The 24,761-nt window shown below is 40.8% G+C and overlaps 1 long non-coding RNA gene across 1 annotated transcript; it reads right to left on the bottom strand.

The window, feature by feature from the left end:
* Window positions 1-2,354: 2,354 nt before the first annotated feature.
* LOC132385719 (uncharacterized) lies at window positions 2,355-19,243 on the bottom strand. Its single transcript, XR_009509243.1, has 3 exons — window positions 17,444-19,243; window positions 15,764-16,030; window positions 2,355-4,061 (listed from the first exon to the last, which is right to left on the bottom strand). It is a non-coding gene; the product is annotated as an uncharacterized LOC132385719 (long non-coding RNA).
* Window positions 19,244-24,761: the final 5,518 nt, after the last annotated feature.

Here is a 24,761-nt window from a genome sequence, read left to right as displayed (position 1 = left end):
TGGAAGCTCTTTACCGACAGTTAAACTTTTAACAGCTTTGGTAAGTATACAATCAACCCGCTCATTCCCCTAAACCCCTCTAATACCCCTCTAAACTGAAAGGCTAACTTCACATTCAGTTAGACTTAACGAAGGGTCTCGGCCTGAAATGTCGACAGTGCTTCTCCCTATAGATGCTGGCTTGCCTGCTGCGTTCCACCAGCATTTTGTCTGTGTTGCTTGAATTTCCAGCATCTGCAGATTTCCTCGTGTTTGACTTTGAATAGGAAATAATGTTTGATGAATTTCCAACAGTAAATCTGATCTATTACTGAAGTCACCTGTTTTAAGATTCATCAAAACCGAAAAGGAATCTGAACAAATTACAAATTTATCTGGGCAAATTTCTTTCACCCACTCTCAGTCGAAAACAGATGGCAACCAATTTTGCCGTATGTACTGATAATTGGTAGGTAAATCATTTCTTAATCCTTTTCTGCAATTCAGTCAGAAAAAAAAGTGCTCCACCAACATTCCCAGTTAAATTATCTTTCGATCCGTCTGCAAAAAACGGATAAAATGATTAACCTAGTTAATGATGACTGGTTCACATATCATCATAATTTTCCTTAGTATACTGATGAGCTAACAGATTCTCAAACATGACAGCATCCTTAAACATTATTAAACTGTCCAATCCAAAATGTATGTGCTGGTGGAGAAGGCTGTTGGGGTGGTGAAACCTATCCCGGGTAGGGTGGCGGGAGGATGGGGTCAGAGCAGACGTGCACGATATGGAAGAGATGCGGTTGAGGGCAGCGTTGATGGTGGACGAAGGGAAGCCTCTTTCTTGAAAAAGGAAGACATCTCCTTCGCTCCAGAATGGAAAGCCTCATCCTGAGATCAGATGTGTTGGAGACGGGGGAACTGAGAGAAATGCATCGCGATTTTACAGATAACAGGATGGGAATAGTTATAACCCTGGCAGCTTTGAGAGTCCGTGGGTTTGCAGTAGACATCAGTGGATAAGCCGTCTCCCGAGACACAGTCAGTAAAAACAAGGAAAGTACTGAAAGGTTGCGCCTCAATTTTGAGACTGCGCCCTCTAGTGCTGGATACGCTCACCAGAGGAAACATCCCCTCCACATCAACCCGATCTCGTCCATTCAACACTCGGTAGGTTTCAATGAGATCGCCCCGCGTTCTTCTGAATTCCACTCAGTACAGGCGCAATGCTGTCAAATGCTTCTCGTATGTTAACCCGTTAATTCCCGGAATCATCCTGGTGAAATTCCTCTGAACTCTCTCCGAGGACAACACTTCCTTTCTGAGATACGGGGTACAAAAATGTTGACGATACTCCAAGTACAGCATGAATAGAGACTGATAAAGGCTCAACGCTCTCCCTTTGCTTCTGTATTCATGGGCTAATCTACAGAGGGAATACGAGTACATATCTCCCAGATAGTGATTCCAGTGTCAGGCAGTTATGTTGCATTTTAATACTGGAATAATGCAGAAGATTTGGATGGTAATTAGAACACGATAACAAGATGCTGCCTGGATAAAATAAGACTGGACAATCCAGGGGAATTTGCTCTGTTCGGGAGAGTCTGTGGGAAGCCCTACACAAGTTTATAGGTACCTGAGAAGCACAGACACACTGGCCGCCCGGTATTGTGTTTCGAAGTAGGAAATGTCTACTCGCAGACGAAACGGGGAACAGTACTTCACGGGTCCTTTTTGCGATGTTTGTGTATTTTGTAATTTAGTGCATTTTTCACTCTTTTCATGACACTGCTGCTGTAACACAAACATCTTATATTAGACTGTAATGTTAAACTTGCCTCTGAATGTTTAAAGTAGATGTGTGTTGCAACTTTTGTTTTTTTTTGGACTCATAGTGATGGTGTCTGGAAGGAATTCCAGGGGAGGTGGTGGAGGCAGATGTGATAAAGGCTTTTAGATACCACGTGAATGGTTGGAGAATGGAGGGATGTGGACCTTGTGTAGGCAGAGGGGACTGGTTTACTGAGACATAAAGTGACCGGTTCAATTGGTCCAGAACAACACAGGGTGCAGAAGCGCCTGTTCCCCTGCTGTCATTGTTTTATGTCGGTGAGACCACGGCTGGAGAACTGTGCAACTCTGGCCGGCCGCCTCGGAAAGGACGTGATTAATCTGGAATTCGCAGTGAAGATTCACGACTTTTGTTGCCGGCCGTGGAGAACGGGAGTCAAAAGGAGACTCGATTGTGACTGGGCACTGACCCCAAAACTGAGCGTGATGCACCACCGATTCTCCCCTCCGCCACCACAGGCCCCGTTGTCACGATGTAATTGTCGGGTTACGTAAAGAGTGACAAATGACACAAATTGTTCAATGAAGAATAGTCACAAACGCTCTCTTTTCATAGGAACTACAGCTTCAGTCAGCTTCAGCTGCCGAACATACGGGGCCGCGGAGCCTACTGGGTGTTGTAGTCCTAATGTCTCAGCTTCTCACTCGCTCCGTGCTTCAACACTATTCCTCAGCCATCACAAACATCTGTTGGAACAGATTCACCGTGATGTCGGAGGAGAACCACGCCTGTCGTTCTGGACGCAGAGGCCGGCAACTACCGACAGCAGGAATTAGGGCAATTAATGCCTCACATTCACCACCCCACTCTGAATAAATTCCTCCTCATCTCTGTTCTGAGGGAAGTTTGGAACAAGTGGTGTACCGCAGGGTCGGATGCTGGGACATTGGTTATTTGTATATTTCTCAGTGTGAGTTTGTGAGGCCTCCGTCGGAGAGGGTCGACCATGGATGTTGCGTCCGAACTGTCCAGATATGCACCACAGAAGCCTCAGATAAATACTCCGGACATGGTTTGACCAGAGTGTTATAAATTACAATATAACCTCCTGGATTTTGAACTCAGCGCTTCACGAATAAAAGCCGGTATTCTATAAGCCTCCTTCACCACCTAATCGACCTGTTTCGCCACATCCAACGAGCTGTGAACTTGCATCCCAAGAACTGTCTCTCTGCAACACTGTTCGGCATCTCGCCGTTGGCAGTGAACAAAATTTCTACACCACATTACAGGCCTTTCGGCCCACAATGATGTGCTGACCATGTCACATACTCTAGAAACTGTCAAGAACTTCCCTACCGCATAGCCCTCTATTTTTCTAAGCTCCATGTACCTAACTAAGAGTCTCTTAAAAGGCCCTGTTCTATCCACCTCTGCCACCTTCGCAATGCATTCCATGCACCACCACTTTCTGTGTGAAACACTTACCCCTGACCTTCCCTCTGTACCTACTTCCAAGCACCTTAAAACTGTGCCCCCACGTGTTAGCCATTTCATCCCTGGGAAATAGCCTCTGGCAATCCACACGATCAGTGCCTTTTATCATTTTATACACGTGTATCAGGTCATCCCTCACCCTCCGGCGCTCCGGGGAGTAAAGGCCAAGTTCACTCTGCCTGTTTTCATAAGGCACGCTCTTCAATCCAGGCAACACCCTTGTAAATCTCCTCTGCACTCGCTGTATAGTATCCACATCCTTCCCGCAGTGAGGTAACCAGAATTGGACACAGTACTCCAGGTGTGGTCTAACTAAGGCGTTGTTCCTCTGTAACATCACCTCACAGCTCTTGAAATCAATCCCACAGTTGATGAAGCCCAGTACGCCATACGGCTTCTTAACAACACTCTCAACCGACGCAGCAGCTTCGAGTGTCCTGTGGACACAGACGCCACTATCTGGCTGATCTGGGTCATCGGACAGGGGTTATCGGACTTGAATTATGATTTGTTCAGTGTTGCCACCTCCCCTGAACCCCGACTCGCTGCCTGTCCCAACCCCGGGAGGGTGGGAGTTTATCTCAGTTACGAGTCCGGGACAGATTCATTTTACAACGCGGAGACTATGTCCCATCTCCACACCTTCACTGGGAATAAATTCACGAAAAAACGTTAAACTGTCTTCTGGATTTGCGATGAAAACAAGTGTCTAAGAATCTGCTCCAGTTCCGCTCCGGTTCTGTAAACAGGCTGGGTCTTGGGACCAATGTCAGGAGTAATGTCCCTGTAAATATAAATGTGCGGAGAGTGAAATAAACACGAGATGAGAATTATCGATCTATTAATGTTAACTCGCTCACCACGTCCATCAACAGAACAGAAACACGGCGGATTCGGTCCTGAGCTGCCCCGGGTCCTAAAGTCCACCCGCACTGAGTCAGTTTAACGGGGACAAGCCGGGGCGGTGCTGACTGGAAAAGGGAGGTCAAGTTGAATCTTGGAAAGACCGTAAGACATAAGAGCAGAATGTGGCCATTCCGCCCATCGATTCTGCTCCGCCATTCTATCATCGCAGATCCCGAGTCCCACTCAACCCCATACACCTGCCTTCTCGTCATGTCCTTTGATGGCCTGATCGATCAGGAAATGACCATCTTCCGCCATAAATATACCCACAGACAGCTTCCACCGCAGCCCGTGGCAGTGTATTCGACCGGTTCACTACTCTCTGGCTAAAAATATTCCTGCTAACCTCTGTTCAAAAACATCTCCCCTCAATGTTGAGGCTGTGCCGTCTACTCTGGATGCCCCATCATATGAAACACATGCACCCTGTCTCGTCCCTTCAACACTCGGTAGGTTTCGATGAGATCCTGCTTCCTTTCTGAGGTATGGGACCAAAAACATTGACAAAGCTCCAAGTACGGCCTAACCTGTGTATTATAAAGGATCAGGATTATATACTTAATTAAATATTCCATTCCTCTTCAAAAAAGCCAACAATGTATTTTCTTTCTTTAAGACTTAACCTGTGAAATACCTTTCTGGGTCTCTTGCACGAGTCCCCCCGCAGCTCTGATATTTGAATTTTCTCCCCATTTAAACACTAGTCTGCACTATTATTCCTTTGACCAAAATGTATTATCATACATTTCCCAACACCGTATTCAATCTGCCACTTTTTTAACCAATCCTTCTGTTGTCTAAGTCCTGTTGCAATCACATTGTTTCCTCAGCACTACTTTCCCCTCCACCTATCATTGTATCATCCGCAAACTTTGCCACAAAGTCATCAATTCCATTATCTGAATCGTTGATACACAATGTGAAGAGTAGCGGTCCCAATACTGACCCCTGAGGAACACTAGTCACTGGCAGCCAGCCTGAAAAGGCCCATTTTATTCCCACCTGATGCCTCCTGCCTGTCAGCCATTCCTCTGTCCATGCCAGTATCTTTCCTGTAACAACATGGGATTTTATCTTTCTCGGCAACCTCATGTGTGGTACCTTATCAAAGGCCTTCTGAAAATCGAAGTAAATGATATCAACTGCCTCTCATTTGTCCATCCTCCTTTTCACTTCCTCACTGACCTCTAACAGGTTTGTCAGGCACGATTTCCTTTTACAGAAACCATGCTGACATTGACTTGTTTTATCATCAGTCTCCAAGTACCTCGGAAACTCATCCTCCTTAAATGATTACAATACTTTCCCAACCACGGAACTCAGGCTGACTGGCCTAGAAATTCCTTTCTTTTGCCTTCTTCCCTTCGTAAAGAGTGCAATTTTCTACTTTCCGATCCGACGGGACCATGCCAGAATCAAGTGATCCTTGAAAGACCGTGACCAATGCATCTGTATCTCTTCAATAGCTTTTCTCAGGACTCTGGGTTGTTGTCCATCTGTTCCAGGGGACTTGTCCACCTTCAGACCTTTGAGTTAGTCACGCGCTTTTTCCTTTGTAATAGCAAAGGCACTCGCTCCTTCTGTGTCTGCCACAGTGAAGAATGATGCAAAGTATTCACTAAGTTTCTCTGCCATTTTTTGTTTCCCATTACTACCTCACCAGCATCATTTTCCAGTGCTCCAATATCAGCTCTCATCTCCCTTTCGCTCCTTATGTAGCTAAAATATAATAGCCTGTTTTATATTATTGGCGAGTTTGCTCTCGTGTTTCTCCTTTACCATTCTTATGGCTTCTTAGTTGCCTTTTGTTGAACTTTAAAAGCATCCCGATGATCCAACATCCCACTCAATTTTGCTACTTACATGCCATTTCCTCAGCTTTTACACAGGCCTTTTGATTAATTTTTGGAAGTTCGACTGTAAAGTTTTATGAGATTTTTTTATTTAGATTTCTTGTGCAAGTTATACGCAAGTTTCTGAGATACAAGAAAGCACAAGGCAGTATTTATCAATTCTTATTATAATTAAGAATATTTTCTTTGAGATAGGTGCAGGGGTGGGTAAATTACTATTTACAGATGATGGAGGTTTATGAATTTGAGATAGAAATGTCAATTTAACTGTATATAGGATGACATTAGCAATTAATCAGTTGGCAAATAGATGGGACTTAAGCTTTCAGCGGCAAAAAACACAAGTCAAATGTTTTATAAACAGGATTAATAGACCTGTGCTTGATTTGAAATCATCTGATCAAACTCTTGAAGACGTGTAAGTGGTGAGATTTCCAGACAGGTGGATGCACAATGAGCTGACAGGGAAGCACCGTATCAGTAAAATAATTGATAAATATAAAGGAGCAATAAATATTCTCGGTGTCTCTGTGGATATTCTTCAGGTGCAACATGAAAATCTCTGCTGACCATTTACATTTGTTTCATTAGATCTTGTCTTGATTCTGTGGCTGATGGATCAGCTTCATCTCCAACTTTCAAATGTTTGGCTGTGAGACAAGATTCTGTTATGGTGCAGTAAAGTCGTCTGCTGTTTCAGGTTTACTGATTGATTTTTCGGAGGTTGAATTTAATGTTAACGTACTGGTTTAATTTGAAGTAGCAAAGAAATGATCATCCTGTTAGAGGTGTGTCGGAGGACTGTTGGGAACATCACAAGAAGAGAGTTATAGTTTAGGGTGCTTGGGTTCTTATTACGCTGGGAATGTGGGTTCGTTGAATTATGCAATATGTCCCACTGTGGCATTCCCGGCAACCCCAACTTGTTTTTGTAAATGCCTTTATTGATTTTGGGATACACGGTTTAATAAAGTCTCGGGACTTGTTACGCCTTGAAATCTGTTAGTTCATTGGTACATTAAGGAAATTTATTGTGATATGTTAATACAGAAGGATCAAAATATAATTTAACTGGGGTTGTTAGTGTGGCTGTTATTGTGCCCACATTATAGGTAACGATAAAGAAACGACATTGACCGATTTCTGGAGAACAACATTCTCGATACACTTTCAGATGAAGCACGTGACCCCATCGTGAACTTGGTCACATCCTCATCATGGAAGACAATCCAATTGATGTCATCCAAGCGGTCCTGCAGCATGAAGTCCGATTGGTCGGACCAACAGTGGACGGATCATCTATGGCCGCTTCTTGTTTGAGTTTTTGCCTGTACATCGGCAGAAGCCGGATCAGAGAGTGATCTGATTGTTGAAGTGTGGTCGGAGGAGCACTTTGTAAGCGTTATGGAGAGGTTGAGTGTGCCAGCTCCTCGAGAGCTCACCTGGATGTGCTGACAACACTTCGGAGGGATTCAGTCAGCGATGCTGGACTAAAGTCACGGCGACAATGAAGGCAGCCTCTGGGTGGGCAGTCTTCAGCGTGTTGAGGGTTTCGTACAGTTCCTTGAGAGCCAGGTCAGTATCAGCCTGGGGCAGAATGTACACTGCTGTGATGAAAACACCGTGAACTCCCTGGGCAGCCAGCAGGGTCTAAACAGCTGCTCCACATCTGGGCAACAAAGGATTGGAGCACATGCATATTCTGGGGGTTGCACCAAGCATTGTTGACCATGAAGCATACCCCACCTCCTTTACTCTTCCCAGTGAGTGGTTTCCACCTGTCCACAGGGAACAGGGAGAACCCAAAGGGTTCGATGGCATGGTCCGGTGTCTCCTCCGTCAACCAGGTCTCCGCAAAGCAGAAAACATTACGTTCTTTTGTTTCCCGCTGGTGAGAGATTTCACTTATCAGTTCACACAGCTTGTTGTCCACGGACTGGGTTCTCATCATGCTGTGAATATGGGTTCGCTGGATTATGCAATATGTCCCACTGAAGCGTTCTTGGTAACCCCACATTGTTTTTCTCAATCCCTTTAGTTGATTTTAGCATACACAATTTAATGTCTCAGGATTCTGTTATGCTTGACAATCTTGATTTGTCAGTATATTGTGGAAAATTATAATGATGTGTTAAACATTGCTGCAGAAGAATCAAAAGATAACTTAACCGGGATGACAGTGTGGCTGTTTTTTGTTCATGAATTACAAGTAACAATAAAGAAACGATTTACCAACCATTTATCAGTATATACAGTAGAATTTGTTTCCATCATTTTAGGCTTACGGTGGGTGGTGGAAATTTGTTCAAGTAAAGTTGTCATTTGTTCAGATGCCTGTTCGGTTTTGATGAGTCTTAAAACAGGTAGTTCTTGCAGTAGGACAGATTTACTGTTGGAAACTCATCAAACATTATTTCATAAGCAGAGTATTGGTTTATATTTCCACTTCTTATGGGTCCCTGCACACAGCGGATCAGTTACAAAAGCTGTTAAAATTTCAACTAGCACATCCAAAGCGAAGGGGTTGTTGGATTGATAATTAAATCAAGATTGATGAGATAAAGGGCATCAATGGAGACAACTTTACAGAATGTTGTATTTCCATGTGAACCCGCAAACCCGCTGATATCCCCACAAGCACATTAGATTATCCCAGAGAAAGAATCATTTCAAACAGTTCACAGAATAGTTGCCTCATTGAAAAAGCAAACTGCATTCATTTTTAAAGAATTTCTGTCTGTTTGCATCTCTATGTGTTCCTTTGCGTCCTTGTATGTGTCTGTCCGTCTCTTTGTGTGTCTGTGTGTGTTTGTGTCAGAGACCAGGTCACAGACAGCGCTCGGTCTTTGTCGTGACGGCGTAGCTGCTGAGAACACATGGCTATCCCGTCTACTCCACACTCCGTGCCCCCACCTATTCTGTAGCGCACAGAAAGGGAACAGACCGGCCTCTCCCGGAAACCACAAGCCTTCATCTCTGAGAGAACATTGCTGCTTTCCAAACTATGAAGAATTACACAACATCTATAATTCACTGTGCGTGTCAACCGTCATCAAAGTGCGGGATGTGGGGACGGGTGGGTGGCGGGGAAAAAGGCGACAGAAAAGGGGGAAGATTAGGGAGGAATGTGTGGAGGAAAGAGTTGGGCAGTGTGGATGAGAACGGATGAAGAGAGGAGGACAGGGGTAAGAAATTGAGGCTGTAGGTATTTAGTCTCTCTCTCTCTCTCTCTCTCTCTCTCTCTCTCTCTCTCTCTCTCTCTCTCTCTCTCTCCTCTCTCCTCTCTCCTCTCTCCTCTCTCCTCCACACTCCCTAACCCGGCCTATTCTGTAGCACATAAAAAGGGAACAAACTGGCCTCTCCTGGAAACCACAAGCCTTCATCTTCCGAGAAAACATTGTCACTGTCCAAACAACGAAGAATTGTACAACATCAGACAATTCACTGTGCGAGTCAACCGTCATCACAGTACGGGTGGGGGATGTAGGGACGGGAGGGTGGCCCAGAAAACGAGCTGCAGTAAAGGAGGAATTGTGGTGAGGGTGAGAGGCAGGGGAAGCATTGAGTAGAAAGGGAGAAAGAGACAATAAGGGAGAGAAGAAGGGGATTGAGTGAGTGGGTAGAGTAGGGAGGAATGTGCGGAGAACAAGGGTGTGTCAGTGGGGAAGTGAACGGATGAAGAGAGGAGAGAGAGTGTGTGAAAAAGAGGGAAATAGGTGAGGCGAGAGGAGGAAGAGAAAGGATGAGGGATTGGGAGACATGAGATGGAGAGAAAGTGACGGTGAGGGAACGGGGAAGCAGAGGTGGCAAGAGAGGGAAGGGGTGAAAATGGGGGCAGGAGAGTTTGAGGTAAAGAGGAGAAACGGGCAATTTTTTGGAAGCGGGGTGAATGGCAATGGGGGGAGGGAGGGAGGGAGAGAGAGGGAGAGAGAGGGAGAGGGGGAGAGAGGGGGGGGAAGAGGGGGGGGGGAGAGAGAGAGGGGGGGAGAGAGAGGGGGAGAGGGGGAGAGGGGGAGAGGGGGAGAGGGGGAGAGGGGGGGTGGAGAGAGAGAGAGAGAGAGAGAGAGAGAGAGAGAGAGAGAGAGAGAGAGAGAGAGAGAGAGAGAGAGAACGAGAGAACGCGCCACACCTTGACCATGGATATCTAGTATCAATTCACATCTGTCCCCAGCAGGAAATCCTGAAAGCTTCCCGACAACAGCCCCAACCAATTCCCCTTCATCAAGACTTTATTTGGAGTCAGAGAGCACTATAACAAACAAACCCTTTTTCCCATTTAGTCCATACCGAATTGTTATTCTGCGGAGTCCCATAACCGCAGCTGGACCATGGTCCTCAATACTCCTCCCGTCCCTGTACTGATCCAAACTTTTCTACAATGAAATCCATAACTTCCACTGGCAGCTCTTCCCCGACGCTCACCACCTTCAGAGTGAAGGAAATCCCACTCAGATTCCTTATAATTATTTTACATTTCACCCTTAAACTGCGACCTCCAGTTCCCATCTCACCCAACCTCAGATGAAAAATCCTGCCTGCATTTTCCAACACTAAAGGGAATAAAGTCCTTAACTTTTTCTAAAGCTCGAGTCCTCAAGTCCCAGCAAACGTAAATTTCTCTGCACTCTCTCTATTTTGTTGATAATTTTCCTTTAGGCAGGTAACAAAAACTACACACAATACTCCAGATTAGGCTTGACCAACGACTTATACAACTTCAACATAACATCCCATCTGCTGTACTCAATACTTTGATTTATGAAGTCCAATGTGCCAAAAGCACTCATTTTGATGCTGTCTACCTGTGACGCCACTTTCAAGTCATTATGAACCTGTGTTCACAGATCCCTCTGATCTACCAACTCCTCAGGACCCGTGTCTTCATGCACCCCAAATCAGTGCACACCCCGAATTCAAACCTTTGAATATGAAACAATGTTGGATGAGTTTCCAGCAGTAAATCTGACCTGCTGCAAGAATGACCTTTTTAAGACTCTTGAAAACCGAAAGGGAATCTGAAAGAATTACAACTTTGCAGCAAAAAAATTCCTCACCCACTGTAAGCGTGAAATGATGACAAGCGATTCTGTTGCACCTGATAAATAGTTGGTAGGTCATTTTTTATTGTTACCAATAATTCACGCAGAACGCAGCAACATCAACAATCCCAGTTAATTTATATTTTGATCCTCTGGAAAATGGTTCAACTTTCTCAATAATTTCCTTAATATACACTGAACCAACAAATTCTCAGGCAGAACAGAATTGTTAGACTTCATTAAATTGAGTATCTTATAATCAAATAAAGGCATTGACAGAAACAAGGTGGGGTTACCGAGAACACAACTGTGGGACGATTTGCATAACCCAACAAACACATATTTCCAATGTGATCAGAACCCAGGCAACGAAAACTAAAAACACTCTTCTTGTGAAGTTCCCAAAAGTCCTCCAGCACACCTTTAACAGCATACTCATGTTTCCCCCTTAAATTAATCCAATATGTTAAGATTAAATTCAAACTCCATAATTTCAATCAGTAAAGCCGAAACAGGGGACGACCTGACTGCACCACAACACAGTCTCAAAGCCTGTGCTTGTATCACACACAAACATAATAAAGTTGAAGCTGATCTATAAACCACAACTATAATCAAGAATAGATCCAAATAAACAAATGAGATTGGTCATCAAATATTTTCATGTCACACCCAAGAATACTCACAGGGATAACGAAGAGTATTTAATGTTTCTTTATATTTATCAATTATTTTTGTCCGGTGCTTCCATGTCAGCTTATTATCCATCCACATGCCTGGAAATCTCACCACTGACACCTTTTAAGGAGTTTGACCATATCATTTCCAATCAAGTGCAGGTCCATTAATCCTGTCTGAAAAACACATAACTTGTCCCACCCATACCTGACACAAAATGTTCAATTAAAACAACTCAAAGTTAGATAATAGCCCCTCCATCCTCATTTCCACAATTTCATAAAAATTCTTTCCTTCCATAAATACCATTTCCCTTTTGAATAGTAAAAATACTACTGTTACAACATCTATATTTAACTGGCTTTACTAATACCATCTTCCAAATATAAAAATGAATTTAATGTCATACTTGCCCACCCATACCTTTACAAGACGTACAAATAGAAACAATCAGAAAAATTGTACAATAGCCCTCTCAATTGCATTTCCAAAAATTAATCAAAAGTCCGTCCTTCAATAAATATTATTTGCCTCTTCAATATCAAAAATATTGCTATTACAACATGTTTATTTAACTGTACTTTTCTAATATGATCTTCCAAACCCAAACTGATTCCAATGTTATTTAAGGCAGAGATTGCTAGGTATCTGAGTAGCCAGGGTATCAACGGTTATGGTGAGAAGGCGGGGGAGTGGGACTAAATGGGAGAATGGATCAGCTCATGATGAATTGGCAGAACAGAGTCGATGGGCTGAATGACCGACTTCTGCTCCTTTGTCTTATGGTCTTATTCTACCGTTCCAAATTCCCCTCTGATAAAACGTGAATTTACCTCTTTTATCGAAAATATAATTCAAACACTCGATTACCATACATTCCACAAGTTTACATAAATGAGACTTTAATGATATTGGCCTACAAGAAGGAGGATCAGACGGGGAGATCCAGGTTTTAGAATGGGAACTACTACAACCATTTTCCATGAGAAAAGTAGATGGCCAAACCTCCAAATGTGATTCAGAAAGTTAAAATCAAGATTTTCTACAAGTTCATGATGCAGTCTATTCCCATTCACAACACTATACTCTGCCCCTTTTCCTTATAAAACTGACATCACCCCTCTACCAACTAACCTGTCAAGCCAAACGACAATATAATCCTGCACAGGAATAAAACTTAAAATTTGCAGGTTTCCTGAACAGATATAACATCGGAAGAATCTGACAAATCAGAAATAAACTGCTGAAAGTGTTGGCCATGTAAAATCAGGCTTCTTGCATTTCACTTCAATATTTCAATCCCATTACATATCTTCACAAGTAGACTGGGATGCAGAAACCCCCACAACTCAGAGCTTCATTTACAGCTTACCACATAACACCAGTTACACCAAGATACCTTTCTGCAGCTTTCACAATAATTTTAATTCCCTCAGTCTGATGAGATGTCTGACGTGTACAATTTACCGCATCCGTTATAAACATCACAAACTTCATTTTATCCAGCAGTGAAGTACCTTTGGTGAGAGAACTGTGATGCCGGCATATATCCACTGACGTCACAGTCTGTTCCTTGAGTGGGATCACTTTATCCAGTTTACCTGCTCTGCTTGCTGTACTTGTCCTTGAACAGGCCCTTCTGCTCACTGTGTTGTTCTGAACCAATTGTCACTTCATGCCTTACAAAACCAATCCCTTCTGACTACACAAGGAACACATCCCTCCATTCTCCTCACATCCACGTGGTACCTAATAGCCTCGTTTGCACCTGCCTCCACCACCACCCGATATTCACTCCAGACACCCACCACTATGAGAATGAAAAGCAAAACTCGAAACGCAAATCTCCTTTAAACATTCGGAGTCAGGTTTTTAACATCATTGCCTTTTCAATTTTTTTTTCAACAGCAGCTATGCAGAGAAAAGAGACAAAATGCACTAAATTACAAAATACTTCAATAGTGAAAAAAGGTCCAATGAGGATGTGTTCCCCCTTTCTCCTGAAGTGCATGCCCACTGGCATTGGACATTTCCTCTTTAGAGAAAAAATCCCGTCTCTCCACTCTGTCTGTGTCTCTCACATTCCTGTAAACGTCTGTCAGACCTCCCTCAGCCTCTGCCACTCCGGAGAAAATTCCCCGAGATTGTCCGGTCTCACTTTATCCAGGCAGCATCCTGTTAAGCCTCTTCGGCTCACCATTCAAAACCTCCACATTATTCTTGCATTCGAATGCAATTCTCCAGATGTGGTTAAACAAGAGATTTATACAACTGCAACATAACTGCCTGACAATGGAACCACTATCTGGGAGTTATGAACTTGCATTCCAAGATCCCCCTGCAGATCAACACAGTCCAATCTCGCCCCATGAATATAACAGCAACGAGATAATGCTGAGGCTTTATGAGACACGAGTTAGGCCGCACTTGGAGAAGTGTCAACAATGTTGGGCCCCACATCTCAGACAGGATGTGTTGTCATTGGAGAGAGTCCAGAGGAGGTTCAGAAAGATGATTTTGGGAATGAACGGGTTAAAATATGAGGAGCACTTGGCAGCTTTGACCCTGTGCTCACTGGAACTCAGAAAAATGCGGGGAATCTCAATGAAATCTACCGAATGTTGAAAGGACTGGATAAGGTGGGAGAAGGTATTTCCTGTGGTGGGGCACAGCCACAAAGTTGAGGGGCCACCTTTTCAAACAGAGGTAAGCAGCTTATTTTTTTTTATTAGACAAGGTGTATTGGATCTGTGGAATTCTCTGCCACAGACTGCGGTGGAGGCCGAGTGTGTGGGTATATTCAAGGTGGAAGTTGATCGTTTCCTGATCGGTCAGGGCATCAAAGGATATGGCGGGAGGTCAGATATCTGGAATTGAGTGCGATCTGGGATCAGCCATGATGGAAAGGTGGCTGACTCAATGGGCTGAATGGCCTAATTCTGTTCCTATGCCTTATGGACTTATGAACAGAAGCCCCCTCAATCATGATGAATCTCCTCTGCACTCTTCCAGCACAAAACATCCTTTGTACAGAATGCTAAGCGGAACTGAATGCAACGTTTCAAGAACATTATCATGTCAGGCAGCATCTGTTGAGGGGATTAGAGTCGATGGTTGGGACAGAACCCGTCACTTACGGCACTAACACAGGCCTTTCGGCCCAACCTTTTCATGCTGTCCTCCTGTCCATTTAAACTAATCCCTCTGCCTGTCTTTGACACAGAACACAGATATCTACAGCACATTACAGGCTCTTCAGCCCACAATGTTGTACCGACCATGTAACCTACTCTAGAGACTGCCTCGGATTTCCCGATCATATAGCCCTCTGTGTTTCTAACCTCCATGACGCTATCTAAGAGTCTATTAAAATATCCTGTTGTATCCACCTCCACCATCGCTGCCAGCAGTGCATTCCACGCACCCAGCACTCTCTGTGTGAGAAACTTACCCCTGACATTCCCTCAGTACCGACTTCTAAGTGCTAAAACTACGTCCCCACGTGTTAGGCACTTCAAGCCTTGAAAAATGCCTCTGGCTATCCACATGGTCAAAGCCTCTCACCATCTTATACACCTCTATCAGGTCACCTCTCATCCTCCGTCGCTCCAAGAAGGAAAGGCCAAGTTCACTCAATCTATTCTATCTATCTATCTATTAAGGCATGCTCTCCAATCCAAGAGCAACATCCTTGTAAATCTACTCTACACTCTCTGTAGTATCCACATCCTTCCTGTAGTGAGGCCACCAGAACTGAACACAGGACTCCCAAGTGGGGTCCAACTAAGCCCACAGCCCTGCCGTGTTGGGGTACAATTACTTTTGTACAGGTTAGGAGAAATATAGCTTCAACATCACCTCACAGCTCTTGAACTCAATCCCACGGTTGATGAAGCCCATCACACCAGACACCTTCCTAACAACACTGCCAACCTCCACAGCAGCTTTGAGTGTCGAATGGACATGGACCCCAAGATCTCTCTGACCGTCCACAATGCCAAGAGTCTTACCATTAATATTATATTCTGTGTTCAAATTTGACCTGCAGAAATGAACCTCTTCATCTGTGTTGAACTCCATCTGCGCTTCCCAGTTCTGCATCCGAGGCAAGGAAATAGATTGCAGAGCCTCTGGCGAAGATCATTATGTCCCCATTGTCCACGGGAATTGTACCGGAGTATTGGAGGGAGGCGAATGTTGTCCCCTTGTTCAAAAAGGGTAGTAGGGATAGTCCCGATAATTATAGACCATTGAGCCTTACATCTGTGGTGGGAAAGCTGTTGGAAAAGATTCAGAAAGATAGGATTTATTGGCATTTAAAGAATCATGGTCTGATCAGTGACAGTCAGCACGGCTTTCTGAAGGACAGATCGTGTCTAGAAAGCCTGATGGAGTTCTTTTAAGAGGTGACCAGGCATATAGATGAGGGTAGTGCAGTGGATGTGATCTACATGGATTTTAGTAATGCATTTGATTAAGTTACACGCGGTGGGCTTATTCATAAAGTCAGAAGGCTTGGGAACCAGGGATGTTTGACCAGGTGGATTCAGAATTGGCTTGCCTGCAGAAAGCAGAGAGTTCTGGTGGAGGGAGTACATTTGGATTGGAGGGTTGTGACTAGTGGTATCCCACAAGGGTCAGTTCTGGGACCCCTACTTTTTGTGATTTTTATTAACGACCTGGACGTGGGGGTAGAAGAATGGGTTGGCAAGTTTGCATAAGACACAAAGATTGGTGGTGTGGATAATGAAGAGGATTGTCAAAGATTGCAGAGAGACATTGAAAGGATGCAGGAGTGGGCTGAGAATTGGCAGATGGAGTTCAACCCAAAGAAGTGTGAGGTGGTACACTTTGGAAGGACAAACTCCAAGGCAGAGTACAAAGTAAATGGCAGGATACTTCGCAGTGCAGCCTAGCAGAGGGATCTGGGGCTACATGTACACAGATCCCTGAAAGTTGCCTCACAGGTAGACAAAGTAGTTACGAAAGCTTATGCGGTGTCAGCTTTCATAACTCGAGGGATAGAGTTTAAGAGTCGCGATGTAATGATGCAGCTCTATAAAACTCTGGTTGGGCCACAGGGAGTACTCTGTCCAGTTCCGGTCATCTCACTATAAGAAGAATGTGGAAGCACTGGAAAGGGTACAGAGCAGATTTACCAGAATGCTGCTTGGTTTAGAGAGTATGGATTATGATCAGAGATCAAGGGAGCTAAGGCTTTACTCTCTGGAGAGAAGGAGGATGAGAGGAGAAATGATAGAGGTATACTTGATATTAAGGGGAATAGATAGAGTGGACAGGCAGCGCCTCTTCCCCAGGGCACCACTGCTCAATACAAGAGGACATGGCTTTAAGGTAAGGGGAGGGAAGTTCAAGGGGGATATTAGAGGAAGATTTTATACTCAGAGAGTGGTTGGTGCGTGGAATGCACTGCCCGAGTAAGTGGTGGAGGCAGATACACTAGTGAAGACTACTAGACAGATGTATGGAGGAATTTAAGCTAAGGGAGGCAGAGTTTAAGGGTCAGCACAACATTGTGGGCCGAAGCGCCTGTACTGTGCTGTATTGTTCTGTTTTCTCTCCATTTCTCGCTGGAATGTTTCTTTTACTTTATTTTTTCACTGAAGGCACGACACAGTACAGAAAACTTAATGCATTACATGTTCCTCCATTTTGCTTTTACACCTTACCCCGAAACAACAACACAACATCATCAGTGGGGCCTTCCGGGAGTTGTAGTCATTGGTCCTCGTTCGCTCCCTGTCAAAGCATGTTTCGTCAGCCACCACAGACGTCACCGAAACAGACCCACCGGGGCGCGAAGGGGAATCACACCCGTCCTTGTGGGCGCCGAGGCCGGCGACACCGACAGAAGCGACTCGCTGATCTCCGCCATGGCGATGGAGCGGAAGAGGAGGGGCTGATCATGGGCCGCTTTCCTCCAGCCTATCGCAGCTCAAATTTAATACTAACCCCTGCTGTCATTGGCTGTAGTGCCCGTCGCTCAAGTGGGAACTCAGAGGGTGATTAGTTTATTTGAACGTCAGTCAGCCTTCCTGTCTTTCTGAGTTTGGATTTGGATTAATAATGGGACAGGAAGCAAATTGGGAGAAATGTGAGTTTTTGTGTGATGGTGCATCAGTCTCCGAGTTACATTATTAACAACAAATGGGCAAAGGCCGTGGTGAGGAAGTAGGTGATTTACTGGAGATTATATGAAGGGATATCAAACTTGAAATTGTTTGGGATATGATTTAGAAAATGGGATTTGTGGGGATCATAATATTCCAGTGTTGATTAATGAGGGCAAAATGATTGTTACTGAAACAGGGAAGGTTGTGTTACTGGCTGGGTCATTTGCTGAGATTCATAATCAGGATAATTTAAGTGAAGAAGTTAAACAATGTAGGGATATGTTTTTCAGTGAATACCCTGATGTGCTGGAAGTCAGCTGCAGCAATGATAGTATCACGGATGGAGAGATTTCTTTGTATGAATTTAAGAAGTATATTAATAATGCAGGTCAGGTGTCTCCAGGAAAGAGTGATATTTGAAATTGTAATTGTATATAATTCGCATTTGTAAAATATTAAATATTTGAATTGTGCATCCACTTTCCTCATGGAAAATGGAAATAGTAGTGCCTATTCTAAAACCTGGCAGATCCCCATTTGATCCTTCTAGTTAAGGGCCTATATCGTGAATGCCTCATTTATGTAACCTTATGGAATGTATAGTAATCAAGCGCTTGAGTTATATTTTGGAAAGAGTGGTGATAAAGTGTTTTATTAGAGTGGATTTTGGAAGTGTGAAATGACATTAGATTCAGTTTTAGGTTTGGAAGATGATATTTGGAAAGCACAATTAAATAAAGATGTTGTAATAGCAGTATTTCTTGAGACTGAAAAGGGAAATGATATGGAAGAAAGGACTTTTGATTAAATTAGGAGTAAGGGGGACATTGTATAATTTTTCTGAGTTTTTTTTTGTATGGACTGTCCAAGTAACGGTCGGCATGTTTGTGTCTATGAGATAGAGAATGGAATCCCACAAGGCAGTATTTGTAGCCCTTCATTATTTAATATTATGATTAATGATATTTTCTCTGAGATGGGAAAATGGGATTCCCTGGGTAAATCACAATAGCTTTATGGATTTGAGGTATTAACTGCAATTTACAATTAATAGCTCAAACAGTGGGCAGATTGATGAGGATTGTAAGCTTTCAGTCGTTAAAACACATTACGTGGTTTACAAACAGCATTAATAGACTTGCAGTTGATTTTAAATTATATGATTAATATCTTGAGGAAGTGTCAGTGGTAACATTTCTCAGTATGTGGATGGATAATAAGCTGACGGGGAAGCACCTATCAGTAAAATAATTGATAAATGTAAAGAGCTTTAAATCCCCTCAGACATCTATGTGGGTATTCTTGGGTGCAACATGAAAATCTTTGCTGACCAATTTTATTTGTTTAATTAGATCTGTTCTTGATTATGTCTGTGTGGCTTGTGGATCACCTTCATCTTCAAATTAAAAGTGTTTGTATGTGATACAATTACAGACTTTTAGATTGTGTTCTGGTGCGGTAATGTTGTCTCCTGTTTTGGCTTTACTGATTGCAATGGGACAATTGCCCTCAAAGATTCAAGTTGATGTCAACATACTGGATTAATTTGCGGGTCAAGGAAATGATCATCCTGTTAAAGGTGCGCTGGAGGACGGTTGGGGACATCACTAGAAGAGTGTATTTTGTTTTGGGTGGCTGGGTTGTTACCACGCTGCGAATATGGGTGTATTTGATGATACAGTATGTCCCACTGTAGCGTTCTCTGTAACCCCACATTGTTTTTTCCAATGACTTCAGTTGATTTTAGTTTTTACACGATCGGATTCGGTTCTGCCTGAGAGTCTGTTGGTCATCAGTATATTAATGAAAGTTATTATCATACAGTAACCATTTTTACAGATGAATCAAAAGATAATTTAATTGGGGATGTTGGTGTGGCTGTTTTTGTGTGCCTGAATTGCAGGTAATGATAAAGAAATGACTTATAGCCATTTATCAGCATAGAAGGCAGAATTCTTTGCCAACAGTTTAGGCTTACAGTGGATGGAAGAAATTGGTCCTTATAATTTGCTCAGAATACATTTCGGTTTTGATGAGTCTTAAACAGGTCATTCTGGCAGTAGGTCAGATTGACTGTTGGAAACTTGTCAAACGGTATTTCATATATAAAGTTTGATTTATATGTCTGCACATGATGGGCCCTTCATATCACACTGTTGAGGGAAATGATGATGTTGACTGTTTAGCTCCAAAAGCTGTTAAATGTTAAGCTGTGGATATAGACTTTCCACTCAGCAAATTAGAAGCTAAAAGGTTGGTAGTGTTAAGAATTAGGGGCTTATGGCAAGACGTAGGATAATGGACGTAAAGACAGACACCTTTCCAGAATACATAAACCTGTTGGGTTTATAGAAGAAGGGCTTAAATGATATTCACATGACAGAAATATCCACACTATGCTTAATTATGCCTTGTAACTAATTGGAAAACTTCATTCTGTGTCGTGTACATTTTGTCATTGTGAAACCGTCAAAACACATACTATTTCAATGTGAAGCGTACAAGGCTGAAGAAAAATCAAATGCAGTCTTCAGTACAATCTTTGCGAGGGAAGATAGTTTTCAAATAAAAGCTATTAAATTATGGGACTGACTTTAAATCAATTCACAGTTTGAGCTGGAAAAGGCACGTAATAATTGTGTTAAACATAAGGAAATAACATAAAGGGTAGCAAAGGTGAGTGGGCTGTTGGTGGGTTATTTTATTATTATTATTATTATTATTATTATTATTATTATTATTATTATTAATAATGGGTTATTTATTTTTTTAGAAAATTTCAAAGAATAAATGTAATGAAAAATTAGTAAGAAAAAGAAAAATAATATTAATCCTCCCCCTCCCCACCTTAACCCTTATCTAAAGAAAGAAATAAGGAAGAAAAAGATTGCCTCGATATTGGAGGATACCCACATGCTCCATGGAGTTCAAAATAATTTTAATATTTATTCTTACTTTCCCCAATTACATTATAATTTTATCTTCAAAGGACCTATATATTTAATCCCATCTTTTGTAGGTATGGGAGACAAATTTTGAAAAATATATCATATTCATTTCTTAGATTATATGTAATTTTTTCAAGTGGAATACAACTATATATTTCATTATTCCAATGATCCATAGTTAAATATAACTCAGATTTCCAAGTAATTGCGATAACTTTTTTAGCTACTGCCAATGCAATATTTATAATTTTTTTCTGATACTTATTCAATTTAATTTTCGGTATTGTCCCTTCAATATCTCCTAATAAAAATAATATTGGACTATTTGGGAGTTGAACTCCAGTACTTTGTTCCAATAAAAGTCAGATTTATCGAAAATGGTTGAATTTTAAAACAAGACCAAGTAGAATGTAAAAAAGTACCAATTTCTTGATTACATCGAAAGCATTGGTCAGACATATTTGAATTTAATCTATTTATTTTCTGTGGTGTTATATATAATTGATGTAAAAATTATATTGTATTAATCTAATTTGAACATTTATTGTATTTATCATACTATCAGAACATAATCTTGACCAACTTTTTCCAACAATTTTAAGATTCAAATCAGTTTCCCATTTTTGTCTTGATTTATGAATTCCAGATTCAGTCTGTTTTTGAATCAAATTGTACATACAAGATGTAATTTTTTAAATTTTTCCTTTTTGAATTAATATTTCTATTTCACTAAGTTTTGGCATCAACATTGTTTGACCCAGCTTTTCTCGTAAATTGTCCATTAATTGAAAATAAGAGAAAAGAGTGTTGTTTGATATTTTATATTTATTTTTTCATTGATCAAACAACATCAATATACCTCCTTCAAAACAATTACGTATGTATTTAATCCCCTTTTGGAACCAATTATGTAAAAGTTTATTATCCATTGTAAAAGCAATAAGCCTATTTTGAATTAAAGTTTGTTTTTGCTAATAAAGATTTCTTTATCTTATCGTCCATATTTACCTTATTCCATAAATCAATCAAGTGTCCTAATATTGGAGATTCTTTTTTTTCCCGTATCAATTTGGATTCCCATTTATATGTAAAATCTTCTGGTATGTTTTCTCCTATCTTATCTAATTTTATTCTAATCCATGCCGGGTTTTTTTTCATCAAAAAAAGATGCAATAAATCTAAGTTGATTTGCTTTATCATAATTCTTAAAATTTGGAAGTTGTAATCCTCCTAAATCAAATTTACATCTCAATTTTTCCAATGATATTCTTGACATCTTTCCTTTCCAAAGAAATTTCCTTACATATTTATTTAGTTCTTGAAAAAACTTCTGCGGTAATTGTATTGGTAAAGTTTGGAATAAATATTGCAATCTATGGAATATATTCATTTTTACAGCATTAACTCTACCTATTAATGTTATTGGTAACATCATCCAATTATCAAGATCCTCTTTCATTTATTTTTAATAATGGCAAATAATTTTGTTTATATAAATTTTTGACATCATTGTCAACTCTGATACCTAAATATTTTATCCCATTTATTGACCATCGAAATTGAGTTACTAATCGACATTGATTATAATTTCCTTTGGTAAGGGGTAAAATTTCACTTTTATCCCAATTTAATTTATACCCTGATACTTTCCCGTATTCTTCCAATATAAAAGATAACCTTTGCAAAGATTGTAATGGGTTTGTTAAATGAATCAAAACATCATCAGCAAATAAATTAATCTTATATTCTTCTTGATTAACTCTAAAACCGCCAATATCTGAATCTGTTCTAATTAATTCAGCTAATGGTTCTTTTGCCAATACAAATAAAGCAGGTGATAACGGGCAGCCTTGTCTAGTTGACCTTGTTAAGCAAAATGGTGTTGAAATCTGAGCATTTGTAACTACTTTAGCTTGAGGATTAGTATTTAAGGTTTTAATCCATTTTCCTAGCTCATATTTTTCCAATAGCTTAAACAAAAAATCCCATTCCAATCTATCAAATGCTTTTTCTGCATCCAAAGCAAATGCCACACTAATTTCCTCTCTTTATTGCGCCAGATGAATTATACTAAGTAACCAGGTTAGATTATCCATTGATTGTCTGTTTTTAATAAAATCTGTTTGATCCATATGTATTAATTTTGGTAAATATTTAGATATTCTATTAGATAAATTTTTTGCTATTATCTTATAATCTGTATTCAACGAAGAAATAGGCCTATATGATGTTGGTTTTAGAGGATCTCTTTTTTTGGCAATACCGTTATGATCGCTGTTAAAAAAGATTGTGGGAGTTTATGCATTCTTTCCACTTGGTATATTAATTCCATAAAGGGAGGAATTAATATATCTTTAAATTTTTTTATAAAATTCAGGAGGAAAACCATCTTCTTCTGGGGATTTGTTACTCTGAAGTGATCCTAAAGCTTCTTCAACCTCTTTTAATGTAAAGGGCATATCTAATCCTTTCTGTTCTTCCAAATTAAATTTTGGAAGGGTTATTTGTGATAAAAATTTATCTATCTCAGTAATCTTATTTTGTGATTCTGATTGATATAGTTCAGTATTAAAAAAAAATTAAAGTTTCATTAATTTCTAAAGGTTTATAAGCAACCTTATTTACACTTGTTCTAATTGCATTTATTGTTTTAAAAGCCTGTTCTGTTTTCAACTGCCAAGCAAGAATTTTATGTGATCTTTCACCTAATTCGTAATATTTCTGTTTAGTTCTCATAATTACTTTGTCTGTACGATATGTCTGGAGTGTATTATATTGTAGTTTTTTATTAACAAGTTGTCTTTGTTTTTCTTCGTTCATATATCTTGAGATTCTTTTTCTAACTTTATGATATCTTTTCTCAATTTTCCTTCTTAATTTTAGATGTATAACTTATAATCTGACCCCTTAAATGTGCTTTCATCGCTTCCTATAATGCAATTTTATCCTCAACTGAATGTAAATTTGTATCCAAAAAAAATGAAGTTGTTTTTTCATAAAATCACAAAAATCTTGACGTTTTAATAAAATTGTATTAAATCTCCATGTCTATTGTTTTATATGTTTTATGTCTATTTGAATAAAATGAATAATCTCTTTCTCTTGGATTAATTTTTCTCCATATATCAATCAGGTTTAAATCTTTCATTAATGATAAAGTTAGTTTTATTACTTTTAATTTTGTAACAACTGTAGTTGGCCTTTCCAAAACTGGATCTAAACAAAAATTAAAATCTCCGCCTATTAATATTTTATCATTTGCGTCAGCCAAGTTCAAAAAATCTTCTTGTATGAATTTTGCATCATTTTCATTTGGTGCATAAATGTTCATAAAAGTCCATAATTCTGAGAAAATTTGACAATGTATAATCACATATCTCCCCACAGAATCAATTATTACATTTTGTATTTTAATTGGTAAAGATTTATTAACTGAAATTGCAACTCTTCTTGATTTTGAATGAAATGAAGTTGCTATAACATTTCCAACCCAATCTCTATTTAATTTCTTATGCCTGTGAACTTACTGAACACATCCTGGCCAGAAAAAAAAAACTTATCCCAATCCACTCTTCCTAGATCCTTTTTCATTTCCACAAAATTGGCCGTTCTCCAATTTTACCAGAACATTAAGCTGCCAGTTCTGCCCCTCACTAATAGCAGTAATGACGTTATCCCACGTGTCAACCCAAGCCCTAAACTCATCTGTTTTACCGACAATACTCCGTGCATTGAAATAGATATACCTGAGAATATGTATACCATCTGCTTTTTTTTTTCATTTCCGTTTATACATGCAGTCCTCTCATGTTCCTTATCCTCCTGCACCTCACTATCTGCTCTGACACTCTGGTTCCCCTCCCTCTGCAAAACTAGATTAAATTCCCCGGAGCAGCACTGGCAAATCTACCCGCAAGAATGTTATT

This window comes from Hypanus sabinus (assembly GCF_030144855.1).
Source record: "Hypanus sabinus isolate sHypSab1 chromosome X2 unlocalized genomic scaffold, sHypSab1.hap1 SUPER_X2_unloc_10, whole genome shotgun sequence".
Lineage (NCBI taxonomy): Eukaryota > Metazoa > Chordata > Chondrichthyes > Myliobatiformes > Dasyatidae > Hypanus > Hypanus sabinus.
The sequence above is the reverse complement of the archived record's forward strand: the minus strand, read 5'-3'. Positions and strand labels throughout refer to the sequence as shown.